Here is a 19,606-nt window from a genome sequence, read left to right as displayed (position 1 = left end):
GAAGACTTGTACCTAAGATAGCTGCTGCAAGACTTTGTACATGCTTTGAGTTGTACGTGCTTTGAAATGAAGGTACCTAAACACAAAGGGAAATTCTAAAATCTTCAGGTATCTTGTGCTGTGAATGCTCAGCAAACAATACAGCTCAATCTAAGTAGCTGTTATTTGCAAGAGTAAAATCTGCCAGGAGACAGCATTTCAGCAACATCCTGTGGAGCTCCGTGTGTTTCACTGTGGTCAGGCCTGCATAGTAGACCGACACCAGCTTACTGTAGTATGAAAAAACTACCTGCTCTGTCTGCTTCGAACGTCCACGCTGGTCATGTGGAAACCAAAAATTGGCTTTTAAGTCTACATTAATCACAGAAATATGAGCAGTGTCATTAAAGAGTTATCTTCCTAGTAAGTAAGCTAGCATTAGCAGCAGCTATAACTACAAAAGCGATGCATTAAAGTAGGAACAAAGCTGTGGTTTCAGGGCTTAGTGTCTCTGATGAGCATTTCTTGACTTCTGTAAATAATCTTGTACTTATCCTTTTTTTTTTCCTTTTAATGCATTTAAGTCCAATCAAAACCATTAATAAAGAGCACTGGCCTCTAAATTAGCCTTTAAATAATCACAGTGAGTTTCTGTGGGTTGGAGATAAGCTGTCACTCACCTACCTTTCTATTGCCGCTAAACTTAAGGGTTTGCAGATATTTGTACTCCAGAAGTTCCACATGGACAGGCCTTCACTGAGCCTCGAACATCCATGACCCTGTTGCCTTTTCACCAGTTGTCCTTTGTTGGATGACTTTGTGTAGGCTCTAACCACTTTAAATCAAGAACACCCTACAAGACCAGCTATTTGGGAGATGTTCTGACCCAGCTGCCCACTCATTACACTCTGTTTCTTGTCAAAGCCTCTGAGATCTCTACATTTTCTTCCCTCAAACACACCAACTTCAACAACTGACTTCACTTGATGCTTAATGTATCCCAACCTCATTCACATCCCATCTGTGGTTTTAATGTTGTGGCTGGTTTGTGTATCGCCTTTGTTTCTTGCTGCAGAATGATGCCAGTGAAAGAAGAAGAGCCTGCATATACTGACAGCGCTAATTTTTTTTTTTTACTTCAGACCTCCTGAAAGCCTCACAAGAGGGGTCCTCGTAAGTTGTCAAATCGATTTGTTCATGCAGAAAATTCTGCTTTAGACGTTTGACACTAAAGACAGATACTGCTGTAATCCTGGGGATGTATGCTGCAGAAACAAGAATCAGTTTGTCACCAACACTTTGGCACGTCATCTGTGATGTTTCAAATCAATCAGACAACTGCTTAGATTGAAAATGCGTACAGGCAGGTTAGCAGGCAGAAAGAACCCCAAGCTAAAGAACAAAACGCAAAGAAACATGCTTTGACCTAATATTATTAGCAGCAGTTTTGTTGGCTGATGTTTCCTTGTAGATTTATGGATTTTAATGAAGCTATGCAGTGTCTTATTGGTAACTGGTAATAGATAATGTCAGTAGAGAAGCTAAACCAAATGTCTGAAGGTGCTGCAACCTGACAGAAAATAGAGAAAATGTTAATTTCTAGTGTCTTTTTGTGTATAATGGCTGGAAGGTTGTTCTGTTTTTATGGCTCTTGAGAACAATCAAGTAACAATGGTACAAATAGTCCAAGCAGCAACTTCCAAGGCTGACAAAAACTGCAGTTTCTCAAATGTCCTGTAGATGCTGGCTCCAAAAGTGACACTCCCATGATTAAATGTCCAATTTTACAGCAGAAATAAACACATTTACACGCTGTAGCATGAAGCAGTTTTGGTCTCTACAGCTAACTTCCTGGTTGCTGATGTGAGGTCACAGAGTGTTTGTCCATTTTTATAAACAGTTAACGGAACATTTTAGGTCTAAATACCGTCATTTTTTTATTCTACATGAAAAACACATTTAGCCTTTTTACTCTCATCGGTACACACATCAGCAGATCTGTTTAATTTGTATGCTAACATGAGAAATTTGACATATGAGCAAAGATAAAAGGATGAACTGTGAAAATACTCAGACTCTTTGAAATGGGACTGAGAAGTATATTTATCAAATGTAGTATTTTCACACACACACACACACACACACACACACACACACACACACACACACACACACACATATATATATACCGGCCACTTTATTAGGTACACCTGTTCAATGTCTTGTTAACACAAATATCTAATCAGCCAATCACATGCCAGCAACTCAATGCATTTAAGCATGCAGACATGGTCAAGACAACCAGCTGAGGTTCAAAGTGAGCATTAGAATGGGGAAGAAAGGGGATTTAAGTGACTTGGTTGGTTTTTGTTCCGAGTATTTCAGACACTGCCCATCTACTGGGATTTCCACACACAACCATCTCTAGGGTTTACAAAGAACGGTCCCAAAAAGAGAAACTATCCAGTGAGCAGCAGTTGTGTGGATGAAAATACCTTGCTGATGTGAGAGATCAGAGGAGAATGGGCACACTGGTTGGAGATGATAGTGTTGTGGAGGTTTCAACTCATCAATAGTCACCATACAGTCAGGATCATTGCTTCTTGATTTTCCTTTAATGTGCACAAGACATTCTTCTCTGCAGCAGAAGAGGCAGTCACTATGACATCCAAGATATTGGAGCAAGTGTCTGTCCAGTGAGGCAGGCTGACAAAACTTATAGTTTCACTCAGAAAGAAACTTAGTTTCATGACCTTGAGTACTTTTCCACCCAAAAACAATTCTCAGTACTTTTCCACCTTTATCATGTGACACAGCAATGCTTCTCCGTTATTTCTAATACAGTGAATTTTCACTACAATAGAAAGGCAACAGTGACTCAAATAACCACTGATTACGACCAAGGAATGCAGAATACCATCTCTGAAGGACACGTCCAACCTTGAAGAAGATGTTCTGCAGCAGCAGAAGACCACACCAAGTGTCCTGTCAGCTAAGAACAGGAAACTGAGGCTACAATTCACACAGGCTCACCAAAACTGGACAATAGAAGATTGGATAATCGTTACCTGGTCTGATGAGTCTCCATTTCAGCTGCGACATTCAGATGGTCAGAATTTGATGTAAACACCATGAAAACATGGATCCATCCTGCCCTGTATCAACGGTTCAGGCTGCTGGTCGTGGTGTAATGGTGTGGAGGATATTTTCTTGACACACTTTGGGCCCCTTAGTACCAACTGATCATGGTTTAAACTCCACAGTCTACCTGAGTACTGTTGCTGACCATGTCCATCCATTTATGACCCCAGTGGATCACCTTCTGATGATACTTCCAGCAGGATAATGCTCCATGTCACAAAGCTCAGATCATTTCAAATTGCTTTCTTGAACATGACAATGATATTACTGCATTCCAGTGACCTCCACAGTCACCAGATCTAATTTTCAATTAAATTCAATTTAATTTTATTTATATAGCACTAATTGCAGGTCAAATTGTCTCAAGACGCTTTACAGAACCCATATGCCTGAACTCCCAGAGCAGCCCTAAGGTGACAGTGGCAAGAAAAAACTCTTTTTATCGGGAAGAAACCTTGAGCAGAACCCGGCTCTTTATGTCGGGGGACCCATGTGCTGCTGACCGGCAGGTTGAGAGGGACAGAAGAGGTAGAGAGGTAGAGGGGGAGAGGAATGGGGAGATGGATCAATCCAATAGAACCTTTGGGATGTGGTGGAATGGGAGATTCACATCATGGATGTTCAATCAACAAATCTGCGGCAACTGTATGATACTGTCACGTCAATATGGACCAAAATCTCTGAGGAATGTTTCCAACACCTTGTTGAAAGTAAGAATTAAAGCACTTCTGAAGGCAAAAGGAGGTCCAACCTTTTACTAGCAAGGGGTACCTAATAAAGTGGCCAAAATTATGTTCCTGTACAACTAAACTTCATTCTCAATCATGTTTTAAGAAAATGTATTTTCTGCTGGATCAGGTTTGTTTGTAACGTATCAGAAATACATTTTTAATCAGCAGATCTTTGCCGATTATTGTCACCGTCACTCCTTGTCAGATAACCAGTCAGATATTAGAAGTGGCAAGAACCCACTAACTAACCAAGAACATGGAGGAGTAGCTTCAAACATGTAGTGAAAGAGTTTGGAACCCAACCATGACATTTCTCCAAAGTCTGACCAAGTAATTATTTTCTCTAATCTCAACAAACCAAACAACCACAAAGTGAATGGAAACCAAAAGTAAAGAACAGGAGCAAATGAAATTCATATCTGTTGGTGACAAAACTTTGACTGGTAATTTATGTGGAAAAGGCTAAATTAGACTGAAAAAAATGCAACTGTTGGACCAACTTAATTGAATTGCTTTGATTGTTAGCAACAGGTTTTAATGAACAGAAAAGTGTAGTTTGTTACACAGAAATGAATCATCAGGAGAGGATCCACCAGCACAACCTCATCGCTCTCCTCGGTTTTTATCTCCTCTGTCCAGCTTAGATGAGACTAAAGGGTCAGCATGCAGAGAAAACTCCGTCAGAGAGGCTTGATGGATGGTTGGATGGTGTCAGAAGCTGCTGTAGATCAGAGCTGCTGGGCTGTTCCTCCTATAGATAAAATAATGAATGCACTTAGTGGAAATCAGTCTGAAAAATCAGCTCCTTACATATTAGCATAGCTGTGTATCCGATGTGTGTGTGAAGGTATCAAAGAGTGTTTGTGAGCAAACACTAGTTTCTGTCAGTGTATCTGTGTGTGCTGATAGCACAGAATAATAATTATCAGCATCTGCAGCCTGTTGACATCTCCATTAGGAACAGCAGGAGCTATTATGGCACATGGGCAAAACATCATGGCAGCTGTTGGGACACACTCTCCCTATTCGCTGACACCAGATCCCGTAATTAGCGAACTCCGCCGGAGACGTGCTGTCTGCAGCACGCTGCAGCGCAACACCAAACATGCAGTGACGAGGTGAGCGTTCGGCAGAAAATTTGCTTAATTAGACTGAACTCAGGGAGAGAGGAGATGGAGTGAAGGTCAGGAGCTGGGTTCAAACCAGCATCCTCACATCTCAGCTGCCTCCCTCAGCTCCATATATTATTCAACTGCATTTGTATGTTCGCATTAAAGACTAATTCAGCTGTTTGGCTTGATGCTAAAATATTCATTGTAGCTGAGATTTTCACTTCCCCAAAGCAGAATGTCTTCTGTATGTCAGTGTAAATGCAGACAGTTCATATGATGCTATGGACTAGTTACACTGCTGTACACGCTGACATCTCCTCAAGAGCAACATTAGCGCTTCCTAAGCAACTGCAAGTCCCTGCATAAGGTGCATAAAAGCCCCGAGTCCAGACAATAATACCCAATAATATGTTGAGCTTTAGCAAATACCATCTTCCAATAGTAAGTCCCTCAGATGATTTAAACCAGACCCCAAAATAGAATATATCCATAGTTTCCCTGCTGTTTGGATTTGGAATTGTCATTATTTCCAGTGTTAGTGTTGAACTGTTGTTTTTAAAGCTCTTCACACTGCTTGATTTATTTACAGTATTCATTTGTAAGAGTAAGAAATAGTCAGTTTAGACCAAATGGAGCCAAACACCCACACAGAGTCTGATCTATGGCACTATCTGAACATTTATAATGAGTAATAGACTACACTAGCATATATTTATAGTATGGGCGTACTTTATTTACTCAGTATATATGGATTTCACATATGTAATGCAAATTTGCACATAGAATTCACCCACTTAGTTTCAGAATCAATAGAAAAAAAAATTGGTATGATACATTTCTTGTAATGACACTACCACTATGCCACTATAAAACAAGAATTAATTAAAAGACCATTAATTAGTCATTAATTTAGGCCTGACAGCAGTTTGCGGCAATGAATCCCTTAATTTCTCATTAACTTGAAAATGTTAAAAGTCCCCTAATTTCTCTTGTACTCTCCAGGAACGTGGGATTGCTGTGATGGGGAAATAGTGTAGATTGGACAACGTTGTGGACAAACTACACTGTAGACTTGACTTTTATCTGATAAAGTATGGATTCTTTTTAGGTTAATCTGTAAAGCTGGTGTATCATTATGTGGTTAAAGAGGCACTGACAGCGTAAAGGCCAATTTATTGCACACCAACTCCATGTGCCAGAAAAATGAATTGTCCTTTAAAAAAATGTTTGTTTTGTGGAGAGACTGCGTGAGGTGATTTCCCATCATCCACACCTTTAAATCATCATTTGAAGACTTGTACCTAAGATAGCTGCTGCAAGACTTTGTACATGCTTTGAGTTGTACGTGCTTTGAAATGAAGGTACCTAAACACAAAGGGAAATTCTAAAATCTTCAGGTATCTTGTGCTGTGAATGCTCAGCAAACAATACAGCTCAATCTAAGTAGCTGTTATTTGCAAGAGTAAAATCTGCCAGGAGACAGCATTTCAGCAACATCCTGTGGAGCTCCGTGTGTTTCACTGTGGTCAGGCCTGCATAGTAGACCGACACCAGCTTACTGTAGTATGAAAAAACTACCTGCTCTGTCTGCTTCGAACGTCCACGCTGGTCATGTGGAAACCAAAAATTGGCTTTTAAGTCTACATTAATCACAGAAATATGAGCAGTGTCATTAAAGAGTTATCTTCCTAGTAAGTAAGCTAGCATTAGCAGCAGCTATAACTACAAAAGCGATGCATTAAAGTAGGAACAAAGCTGTGGTTTCAGGGCTTAGTGTCTCTGATGAGCATTTCTTGACTTCTGTAAATAATCTTGTACTTATCCTTTTTTTTTCCTTTTAATGCATTTAAGTCCAATCAAAACCATTAATAAAGAGCACTGGCCTCTAAATTAGCCTTTAAATAATCACAGTGAGTTTCTGTGGGTTGGAGATAAGCTGTCACTCACCTACCTTTCTATTGCCGCTAATGTTAAGGGTTTGCAGATATTTGTACTCCAGAAGTTCCACATGGACAGGCCTTCACTGAGCCTCGAACATCCATGACCCTGTTGCCTTTTCACCAGTTGTCCTTTGTTGGATGACTTTGTGTAGGCTCTAACCACTTTAAATCAAGAACACCCTACAAGACCAGCTATTTGGGAGATGTTCTGACCCAGCTGCCCACTCATTACACTCTGTTTCTTGTCAAAGCCTCTGAGATCTCTACATTTTCTTCCCTCAAACACACCAACTTCAACAACTGACTTCACTTGATGCTTAATGTATCCCAACCTCATTCACATCCCATCTGTGGTTTTAATGTTGTGGCTGGTTTGTGTATCGCCTTTGTTTCTTGCTGCAGAATGATGCCAGTGAAAGAAGAAGAGCCTGCATATACTGACAGCGCTAATTTTTTTTTTTTACTTCAGACCTCCTGAAAGCCTCACAAGAGGGGTCCTCGTAAGTTGTCAAATCGATTTGTTCATGCAGAAAATTCTGCTTTAGACGTTTGACACTAAAGACAGATACTGCTGTAATCCTGGGGATGTATGCTGCAGAAACAAGAATCAGTTTGTCACCAACACTTTGGCACGTCATCTGTGATGTTTCAAATCAATCAGACAACTGCTTAGATTGAAAATGCGTACAGGCAGGTTAGCAGGCAGAAAGAACCCCAAGCTAAAGAACAAAACGCAAAGAAACATGCTTTGACCTAATATTATTAGCAGCAGTTTTGTTGGCTGATGTTTCCTTGTAGATTTATGGATTTTAATGAAGCTATGCAGTGTCTTATTGGTAACTGGTAATAGATAATGTCAGTAGAGAAGCTAAACCAAATGTCTGAAGGTGCTGCAACCTGACAGAAAATAGAGAAAATGTTAATTTCTAGTGTCTTTTTGTGTGTAATGGCTGGAAGGTTGTTCTGTTTTTATGGCTCTTGAGAACAATCAAGTAACAATGGTACAAATAGTCCAAGCAGCAACTTCCAAGGCTGACAAAAACTGCAGTTTCTCAAATGTCCTGTAGATGCTGGCTCCAAAAGTGACACTCCCATGATTAAATGTCCAATTTTACAGCAGAAATAAACACATTTACACGCTGTAGCATGAAGCAGTTTTGGTCTCTACAGCTAACTTCCTGGTTGCTGATGTGAGGTCACAGAGTGTTTGTCCATTTTTAGAAACAGTTAACGGAACATTTTAGGTCTAAATACCGTCATTTTTTTATTCTACATGAAAAACACATTTAGCCTTTTTACTCTCATCGGTACACACATCAGCAGATCTGTTTAATTTGTATGCTAACATGAGAAATTTGACATATGAGCAAAGATAAAAGGATGAACTGTGAAAATACTCAGACTCTTTGAAATGGGACTGAGAAGTATATTTATCAAATGTAGTATTTTAATATAATGTCTGTTCTACATAATGGATGGTTGCATTACAAATAATATAATATCAGCTCTTTGTTAGACCACAGACTCCTGAAGGTTGGTTACAGTATTTATTTTCTGCTGTATTAAATAACAGAGCATCCTTCACAACTTGCTAATGTAACAATCTATAACAAATTTCACGCTTTATTATTTCTCACGCAGGAGGAAATTTAATTTGTTAACTAAGCCACTTAAGAAACAAAACACCGTAAATGAGCCAATTTGAGGGTGCAGGAGAGACACTTCTTTATTCTGAAGTTGATTCTGATTGAGCTAAATGAGTTCTGTCTGCACTCTGGAGCTGCTTAAATGACATTTCCTTTCAAAAACATCATCGATCAGTGGGAGATATCCATGCAGCTTTTCAGGGAGTCCGAAGTGCAAATGAAAAAAAAGACAAAAACTCCTGTTAAGCTATGATGAAGGTTTGATATCACAGACCTTGTCAGTATAAAGTATCATAAGATGAGAACTGTACTGTAAATGTGTGAATCATTAGATCCGGTAGCAGCTGGTTAATGCAGGTCACTGGGGTGCTGCTACTGTTCAGATATTCAGAGAAGAAAGGCTTCTTAAACATAAATAATTCATATTCATATATGTATTTATTTATTTGGACAGAGAGAGAGAGAGAGTCAGTTTTCAAGTTGAATTTGACTCATTTCTGTGTGAATCTTTAGAATTCCTGTGCCAAACTCATCTGTATCTATTTAGGTTGCTTGACCTGAGGCTGCTCTCTAATTAGAGACAGATAAATTAGATTTTATCATAAACATCTCATATTAATGTGTTTTTTGTAATATGTTAGAAAGTGAAATAAGCTGTTAAGGCCATAGCAGCACATTTCCACCTTTAACCTAAAGTGGACCGACAAGAGACAGATTTTAATATTGTTGTGAATTTATAACTCCAGTTGCTGCTGCTCAGACCACAGATAAAATATTGTAAAAAATAGATAAATTAATACAAGAAATCCCATTAAAACAAACAAAACAAAACAAAAAAAACACTGCAAATCTGTCAGCAAAGGAGAGTGAAAACATCTGTGAAATGGTTTAGTGTCACATTGAAAAACTGCATAAAGGATGAAGAGAAAAGTCAAATCTCTGTCTAACAGTGACATTTTTAGTGGATTTAAATAGAGTCAAAATGGAAGATTTTACCTTCACACTTTGTAAAAGAACATAATCACTATTTGTAAAATTATAGATTACAGTTTTGGCCTGTTTTTTCTCCAGTCAACATGTAAATGAATATATTTCTGTGATTTTATTGGGTATTATCTGTGATTTTAATGAAACTTGGATCATCTGTAAAATGGCATTAAAAAATTATTTAAATATAATTTAGAATCTTTAGATACGGTTTTAAAAAATGCTCGATTTTATGGTTAAACATTGCAATAAACAAAAAACAGATTACCTTTTGTAAAACTACAGATTTATGATGTAGATGGTGATACTAACAATTATTATCTACAATTTAACAAAATCTGTCAAATAGCTCGTTGAAAAAGAGTTAAGCACAAATATTTAGGCTTTAAATAAGTCTCTGTCATACTTTGATTACATTTATTTTAAGGAGTCATTTTCCTTAATACCACAAAGTATGTACTGGTGTATCTTGTCTGATCTGAGCATGTGCAGAGAGACAGGAACTGCATGGTTAAATAATCGCATTTAAAAACCACACATTATGATGTGTCACTTTAACTGAGGACGCACAAGGAGAGTAACTGATCTGTTCCTCAGTTTCAAAGATATTTATCCAACTAATCATCACCTAATGATTTATTAATGCTGTCTACTCTCTCATTATCTCATTATCTTCTATACACGCCTCTGATTTGTTCCTGATTTGGTCCTCAGTCCCTCAGTAACTGCTCGCATTTTGTTTCACAGTGTTGTGAAGAAACAGGCAAACTGCATGCACTAAGAATCCCTCCGTTCTGTTCCGATGAGTCCAGTGTTGCTCCTGAAGGACTTCAACGTGACACATCATCTGAAAACCTTCTGGGACAAAGACGACAGGAAGTCATAGACTCGAGCTTCAGAGGAACATGTTCAGCCCAACGTCAGCACCACCAACAAAGAGCTTTAATGGAGGAACTTTGTTGAGTCTTTGTTTGGTGCCGTAATCAGCCGAGCGCACATGACTCGCATTATCCACACAAACACACACTCATGTATTAATGAGAGTATGACAGTGGAGCCACACAGGAACCTCAGTGTCTGTTCCAGTGTGATGAGAGCCAACAGGACTCTACTATTATATAACAATAAGTAAAGTATTCATGATGAGCCCACTCCAGACACCAGACCTACATACTGAGATCTAAGTCCTCTCACACCACTCGACTTTTCCTGCTTTTATTCTTTAGCGTGTCTTCTTCCCACCTTTGTAGTTCGCTTTGTTTCAGGCTTAAACTTCAACAGCTGAACCAGCATTCCTTCTAAGCTGTTTTGTAAATGTGAAGGAACAAAGTTACAGTTTTTCTCAGTCACTTTGGTGCATTTCTCCAATCATCCACGACATCTGCAAAACAGTAAGTGCATTTCTCAAAACAATTTGTACAAATAGCAAAACACCATGGATTACCTGCAAAAGCCAGTCTCTTGTTCAAAATCCTTAGTTCATGTCTCAAAAGTAAATATCTGTGTCAGTGAACATGTCAGTGGCATCAGAATGACAGGTCCTTGTGTCATTGTGTGGATCAGACAGTCAGATTGATTAGTCATGTTATTATAACAGTGTTCTCTGGAGGGATGTTCTGATGTAAACTATGGCTAAAGTTTTGATGACAATTATTGTAAATTGTAAGTTACACCTTATTGTATGTGGGAAATTAATTGCAAGAGACTGGGCCAGATTTACATTTACACTTTTACTGTTTGTATTGTAATTTGTTGACAGACCACGTTATTGTGATACAGAAAGGAAAACAGCGCTGCATAGCGCAAAGAAAAAACAAAAGTAGAAATATGAACATAGGACATTCTCCTCAGAGAAAACTGTACATGCAGTGCTGTAGGAATTACAGTACAGTCCTCCTACACCTCCTGACGTTCCTGTCTGTTGGGCCACAAATTCTTATCCACATCACAAATATCTTCTCTTGTGTCTTTGAGCAATTTCAGAAAACCCTAGCCCTTCACACATTAATTTCCTTTCATTAGAAAAAGTCAAGATGTACCTGGGAGCAGTTTACCAATTCAGGACACATTTTTTTAAAAAAGTCTTATGGAAATGTATAGAAACATCCTTGACATATTATGACAACTTGTTCAACCATTTTGCATGTGAAGACTTATGCGATGAGCTAATGCCTAAATGTTGTGGAGGGTGAGACTATTCAATAGAGACCCATTATAATACATTTTGATCAACATGGCATGAGCAAATGAAAATGTAGGAAACAGCAGAGAATTGTACAGAATCATTTGCATGGACGTACCAAAGCATTCGCAACTTGTTCAAAGAAATGAGAAACTGCTTTTTTGATGTGCACAAGTGACAAAGTTATGTGAAGATTGAATGAGTAGTTTTGAGAATTTCAGTCCTGATCTGAGGAATGTACCAAAGCGACTGAGAAACACTGTAAAATAAAACTCTTCATTCTTGAGTTTCTGTAATCATCAGGTGTTTCGGGTCTTTCAGCATCATAAACCCTCCTCCAGGTGACGGGGCTCATCAGACCCAGCTTGTGTCCAGACAGCTAGCTACTGTGACTCCATAGCTCTCCTCTCTTGAGCCATCTTGAGGCTTTTTCTTCTGTGGTTTTGCAGATGGCTCTCTTCTTCTCTCCCTTCAGCTCCAACAGCACAACCTGCTTGGTGGATTCAGACACGAGGACAATGTCTGGTCTCAGAGTGGTAGCTGCAATGTGGTTGAGGAACTTAAGCTGCTGCTCCAGGTCCACCAACAGCTGCCAGTCCTCTGCAGAGGTTAGGATGCCTGATGTTCTACTGGCAGGTTGTAGTTGCTCCCCAGCTCTGACAAAGGTGATGGTCTGCTTGGAGGGTCCGTGCCGCCCTGCCCACTCCTCAGTGATGGTCTTCAGGACCTGATCGTGCCTCCATCAGTACCATCTAACTGGTGTCTTGGAAATTCTCCTTTCACATCTGAGAGCTGCACTGAGGACTTAATGACTTGATGTGATTTTTACATTCTCACAGTATAAAGAAAGAGATGCCATCATTGTTGAATGAAGGACTCTCAGAGTTATTTCCCACTCATCTCCCATCATGTAAACAAGGAAACATGAGCTGCTGACCTCATAAAAGGTCTGATTCAATCAGTCGTATATTCAGCTGCTAGTCGTGCGTCTTGTTTACGGCCTGCTCTGAAGAAAGTCATCGGTTCAGCAGCACATCAGCGTTGACTCTCAGCTGATTGTCACAACTTCATCACCAAATCAATACACGGATTACCAGACCTGAGCTGTTCATTTCCTGCAGCGGCAGCACTTTAGAGGTGGCAACTGCATTCAGGCTCAGAGCCAAAACAACATCAGCTTGACACACTTCATCAAAGTTTAGCTCTGTGGCCCTTGAAATAGCTCTCTGTCCTGGACCAAAAACACTAGACCCAAAGAAAAAAAATGATCACAGCCTTTATAGGCTAAGCATATTCTCATCAATAACACCATTGGGATGTAGCTGCAAGGTCAAACTTCATAAAAATCGATTTTGTCTACACTTGTAAATCTTGCTAGAGAGCACACGGATGAAAGAGGAAGTGATGGTGAGCCGGTCACTTGGTTATGTTCTGGTGCTGATGTCAAGGCAACAGAACTCAGGCTGTCACATCAAGGTGCCATTTGTTTGGAATACAGCTGTGAATGTGATCTGTCTTGGTGCAAATGTAGGCAGGAAGTGCTGCCTTCATGATTCTTACAGAGAGCTTTTGGTGTGTTTGTTGTTACTCAGCATATTCTGTTTCTTCAGTGTTGCTTTGGTGCATCTTGAAAAATTCATGGTTTTCCTTTAAAGATGCACATAGACAAACATGAGGTCAGTTTGTCAGGAAGAGGAAGTTCTAGCCAATGTAATCATTTGCTTGTTTTAACAAAAGAGAGGCGTTGTTGAGTGTTGTCTGTACTTCATCTATATATATTATACTGTATATCACTTGTCAAGACCATGTATATCATAGCAGTCTTGAGTTTGAATTGGCTCCTATAACTCCGAGTTTTCTATCATGGAATCACTGAACCATCTTTGTCACAACAAAACAATTATGCATGTTGGTTCTGTCATAAATCGATGATAGGTCTTCTGGATATATAACAAAATCTGTGGGTTAAACATACACATACAACAATTCTAATATTTAGTTTAATGTCTTTTGTCCATTTTCATCTTAATTAGGCACTTTCAGTAGCCACTGACAAACTTCTGGTTGTATCTTTGATCCTCTTCTTGACAGGATTGGTGTAGTTCAACTAAATTTGTTGTCTTTCTGACACAGATTTGTTTCTTCAGCAGTCCACAGGTTCTTGATGGGGTTTAAGTCAGGATTTTGAGGAGACCGGCCTTAAACCTTCATTCTGCCTAAATGAACCATTTCTTTACCACTTCTGATGTGTGTTTGGGATCATTGTCTTGTTAAAATGTCAAACTGTATCCAAGATCCAACCTTCTGGTTGATGATTTTAAGTCTCTCTGAATAGTGAAGGAGGTAATCCTCCTTCATTATTCAGTTTACTTTGTATAAAGCTCCAGTTCCACTGATAGCAGAGCAGTCCCAGAGCATAATACTGCCACCACCATGCCTGATGGAAGGTTTTGTGTTCTTGGGGTAAAATGACTCACCTTTTCTTAAATGACTATATTTCTGGTCATTGTTGCCAAATAGCTTAAAACCACAGAACTTTCCTCCAGATGGCTTTTCTTTGTTCATATGATCAGCAGCAACCTTCAGCTGAGCCTTGAGGTGCTGCTGGAAGGGCTTCCTTCTTACATGGCAGCCTCTTAGCCCACTGTGATGTAAAACACACTTGACTGTGGACAATGACAGCTGTGTTCCAGCAGCTTCTAATTCTTTGCAGACCTGACCAATCACAGTTTAACTCTAATGAATGGTGAAGCCCATTGGATTGTCACTGAGATGTCAAGTGCATAGAGCCCTTCACAGATCAAACAAGAAAAGCACTCAGAGAGTGCAGTACTCTGCCAAGACTGTTCATTCCTCAATTTGTGTATTCACAAATCACGGCAACATAGAATCTCGCCATTTATTATAGATTGACCCACAAACTAACTAAATAAATATAAAATGACCTTGTGTGAGCACAGGCATGTATTGTGCATGCATAGGTTATGTAGGTCACTGCCAAAATGTAATGAGGTGGTCCTTGTGTCATTTTTGACCCTTCCTGAAAATTTCATCCAAATCTGTTAGTCCGCTTTTCACCAATGTTTCTAACAGACAGACAGACCACAATGCCTCCTTCTGTGTTGAGAATTTTAATAAACAGTAAACTGGTGGATATTTCTGTGTTAAAATAAATTATATTTAGACTGAACTCTTTAAAAATCCATTAATAATATTTGTATAAAATTGTCCTTAGTTGTGATGCCACTGCGTCTTGGATGTTCAGATGTTGAATGTAGAGTATCCCAGGAGCATCCAGCTGTTTTGGGTGTCCAGCATTTCTTTTGATTGCGGACTGGATCAGAGAGGTCATCTTCTCTTGTTAGAAAGTCCCAAATTATTATTATTCTATACAGAGAAAATGCATGACGATGTATTATATGTATACAGATGACTAAAGTGTACATAAGATTTAACTTTCTGACTGTAGTTCCAAAATGGAAGAGGTAATCTGCAGCATCTAAGCAGTTCATGTAGCCTACAGAAAATCTTGATCATTTGTCACTGATGTTAAGTTTCCAATCTGTGCAGTGTGTTGTAGCACCCTCAGCCCGTTCCCCAAGGTTGCAAGTTTTGTTAGTGTTTAACAAGGCTTTAATTGATATGTTTTCATTAAGATTTATTCATGTCACAAAATATTTTGCATCTTCAGACAGTAAAACGGAAAAGTACTATCTCAGACTTAGGATCAGTGCTCTTGAGCTGCTTCAGTTATCTGTCCACTCTGGTCTAAAAACTGCAGAGATGTTGTGATGCAGCATCAGATTAGTCCAGTCAGCTGCAGCATCCATTTACTAACAGATGTTCAATAAAGAGGTGTGTCTGTCTGGTGTCTGAAACAGTGCTCTTCAGAGCAGAAATAAAAGTATTAGAGTGTCCTGCATGGTTGCAGACAGAACAGATAATCAGGTCATGCAGGGGTTGTCAGACAGGGATGTACTCTTGCTTTGCATTTTCTAACATTTGCTAATATGTACAAATGATCAAAAACAGGATACCTCACCCCTGCATGGCTGAAAATATACTCTCATATGTTAAACAGACCCAAAGCATCGGTGGGCAGGACAAGCATGTGTTTTTTGGGCCGTTTTTGAAGTAACTCTTGGAATTGGTCACTTTTTTGTAATGTATTCATTCCAGGCCTGCAGATGTAGCAAGCAGCTTTAGTCTCCACATTATCTCAGTTATCTCCTGAGTGCTTCTTTATGACCCAATCCTTCTCTGCTTTGTGTGCACATGTCACAGCTAAAACATATAAGGACCACTCATCGTACACAAACTATAGATTTCTATGCAGTTTTGAAGCTTTTAAAATTATATTTCCGACACTTTTCATTACATTTGCAGAATACCTTCATCGAGCATAGAATAGAATAGAATAGAATAGAATAGAATAGAATAGAATAGAATAGAATAGAATAGAATAGAATAGAATAGAATAGCCACTTTATTGTCAGCCAGAAATATACACTAGTTGGTGCGCATCATGAAAACTTGATGCAGAAAGCTCGCAATCGGACTGATAAAAAATATTCTAAATAAAAAGAATTCCAATATATGCATGTAAAAAAGCATATATATATATATATATATATATATATATATATATATATATATATATATATATATATAGAGAGAGAGAGAGAGAGAGAGAGAGAGAGAGAGAGCTCGAGATAGCCTTTAGAGGGCAGAGGAAACAAGCAAACAGACGCAAAAGCTAAGTAGAGCCTTGATGTTACTTTGATATTAGTGAAAAGATGGAAGCTTACTTTGTGGTTTTAAAAGCTCTCCTTAAAACCCACGTTTGATACCGCTGATAATTTCCAGCCGATCTCAAAATTTCTTTTAAAGCATTAGATAGAAAGCAGCGAATAACACTCTCTTAGAAATGTAGGTCGTGGTTCAGGGAAGGTCAGCGTATGAAAACTGCAAACCTTTGAGTTCCGAATGACTTCAGCAGCTACTGTAAATGTGCTTTGTACCACTCTTGCTGAATTTGTCAGCAGTTTTTGGCCGTGTTGTAGTATTTAAACTGAGCATCTGAAATATTTGACAGTTCTTCAAATGTCCATTTGAGGCTCGGTCCAAAAGCGAGTCAATCCCAACAGACCGCCATCTTAATGTTAATATCCAACTTTACAGCAGAAATAAACATGTTTACAGCCTGATACAAAAAACTGTTGGTCTCCACAGCTAACTTCGTGGTTCCTGATGTGAGGTCACAGAAGGTGCGTCTATTTTAATATACCATTAATGGAACAATCCTGGGTCTAAATGCTGTTTTTTATTCTCTTTTGCTTTCATACTGATGTGGCAGGAAAGTGATGCAGCTCTCAACAGCAAATGTGTGTATATACATACGTGGACAAAATTGTTGGTACCCCTCAGTTAATGAAAGAAAAACCCACCAATGGTCACAGTGTTATGGTCCCTGTTCCTGTCCCTGTTCTTCTCCATCCTTCTCCCTTCTGTCTCCCTCCTTGTTCCTGTCTGTCATCCATCTCTCCTTATTCTCACTCTCCCCTATATCTCTCCCTCACTCGTCTCATGTCTCCTCTCTCTCCTTGTCTGGTACCTCTAGCTCCCTCTGTCTGCATCTGTTGGTCTCTGTCTTTCTGTCTGTCTCACTCTCACTCACCTACCTGCACTCCTGATTACAGTTATGTGAATCACCTGCACTGATCAGCCCATTTACCTCACCTTTCTGCAATTACACCTCCACTGTATAAACCCAGCTCCTTCACTTACTCTCTGCCAGATCATAGACTCACATCCCCACTGAGATTCTGCTTCCCCACTTTTGGACTCCGTTTCTCTCCCTGGATTTCCCCTCATGGACTCTGATCTTCTCCCAGATTCTTGCCAGCCCTGCTTCTGTCTCCAGCCTGTTTATTCCTGTCTCGTCTCTGTCTGCCCCTGCATTCCCTAAGCCTGTCTTCCCCCTCTGTTGTCAGTCCCCCCATCTTGTGAGTACCCCTCCTTAGCTTAGTTTTTTATTACTCAGTTTAGTTTTGTAGACTTTTGTTTTTGTATTCATAGTGTTGGTTTGTAGAGTTTTGAGTAGTTTGGTTTAGTTCTGTCCCCCAGTTCAGTTCTCTATTTATGTATTGGTTTAGTTATCCGGTTTAATAAAACCCTTTCCTTTATTCACTTGTCTGCCAGTTTCTGTGTCTGCGCTTGGGTTCTCCAGCTCCCCCTCGTAACAATCGGAAATAATTTGAATCTGACAAAAGTAATAATAAAAATTCCATGAAAATTAACCAGTGAAAATCAGACATTGCTTTTGAACCGTGGTTCAACAGAATTATTTTAAAAAATAAACTCATGAAACAGGCCTGGACAAAAATGATGGTAGCCCTAGAAAAGACTGAAAATAATGTGACCATAGGGACATGTTCAATCAAGGTGTGTCCTCTAATTAGCATCACAGGTGTCTACAACCTTGTAATCAGTCAGTCGTCCTATTTATAGGGTTACAGTAGTCACTGCTGTTTGGTGACATGGTGTGTACCACACTAAATATGGACCAGAGGAAGCCAAGGAGAGAGTTGTCTCAGGAGATTAGAAAGAAAATTATAGACAAGCATGTTAAAGGTAAAGGCTATAAGACCATCTCCAAGTAGCTTATATATATCACTTCATCACGCCATTACTTATTACCATCAACATCCAGGTCACATTAATGGATTAATGATGCGACTAAGAATTATTGTTTTCCACACTGGGACGAAGCAGAAATAAAAATGTCAGAAAAGTGTTCTAGCTGGCACTGTTGTTCCATCAGTGTTTCATCAGCGGGATCATGAAAAGGGTATTAAATTTTAATTCTACGTGGTATAAAAAGGGATTTTTTCAAAACATGATATTTAATTTGGTGAAACCCACAGAAGCACCAGTTTACATAATTATTACTAATATTACTGCCAAAACAAAATAACGAGCTGTTTTCCCAGCGTCATGCCTGAACAGCCTCACTAAACTCATCGTCCCCTCGCTAAATTTTGATGAACGTTTTGATTCAATAAATATCGTGGATTTGTAAATGTCTCATAAAAAGAAACGACGCCCTTTTCTTCCCCAAAGCAATAAACGTGCAGCATTAAAGCCCTGCTGCTCTGAAACAGAATCACTCATTAAGATGGGAATCTTCTACTCTCAGTCGAAATTAAAACCCCGTCATACATCAAATACAAACAGGAAGAGAAGTAAACCGAAATTCATGACTTAGGTTAGTTATATAGTACATGCACATTACACTGTGTATAATTAAAGGGAGGTGAATTCTGAGCAACACTTGACTGTGAATCAGGTACAGTAGTTTAAAAAAAAGTGCTCTGGCAGATGTGGTTTGGGGCAGATTCTTCATACAGTCATACGTCAGTGACAATAAATGTTCGTAGGAATGCATTGTAATCCTTTCTGTTTAACAAATCCTATAATTAAGGGCATAAGTCATGGTAATGGTCTTTGTAGATGGAAATCTGATTGAAATGGCGTCCTGTACTTGTAATCAATAACACGCAGCTTATCAGTGTTCACAGGAAGCTGGAAACAACACCTGCTTTCACTGATAACAGCAGAGTAGAAGTGATACAGATGGATCCTGAGCAACAAGAACATGTGTCTGCACTGTAGAAAGTGTAATATGTAGGTCATTTATAACTCAGTCTACATACTATAGTTTACACACCTCTGTAGGAACCTCATGTTCATTCTGGATGTGCCTTTTGTGATGTAATACCTGGAATATTTGCTGGGGATACAGCGGCCGTGCAGCTTTTATGTGGAAAGTTACGTAGAAGGTTTTCTCTCTGACTGTATAAAGGTGCCAATAAAATGACTTACAGCC

The sequence above is a fragment of the Amphiprion ocellaris genome, chromosome 13, assembly GCF_022539595.1.
Source record: "Amphiprion ocellaris isolate individual 3 ecotype Okinawa chromosome 13, ASM2253959v1, whole genome shotgun sequence".
NCBI classification, from domain to species: domain Eukaryota; kingdom Metazoa; phylum Chordata; class Actinopteri; family Pomacentridae; genus Amphiprion; species Amphiprion ocellaris.
The sequence above is the reverse complement of the archived record's forward strand: the minus strand, read 5'-3'. Positions refer to the sequence as shown.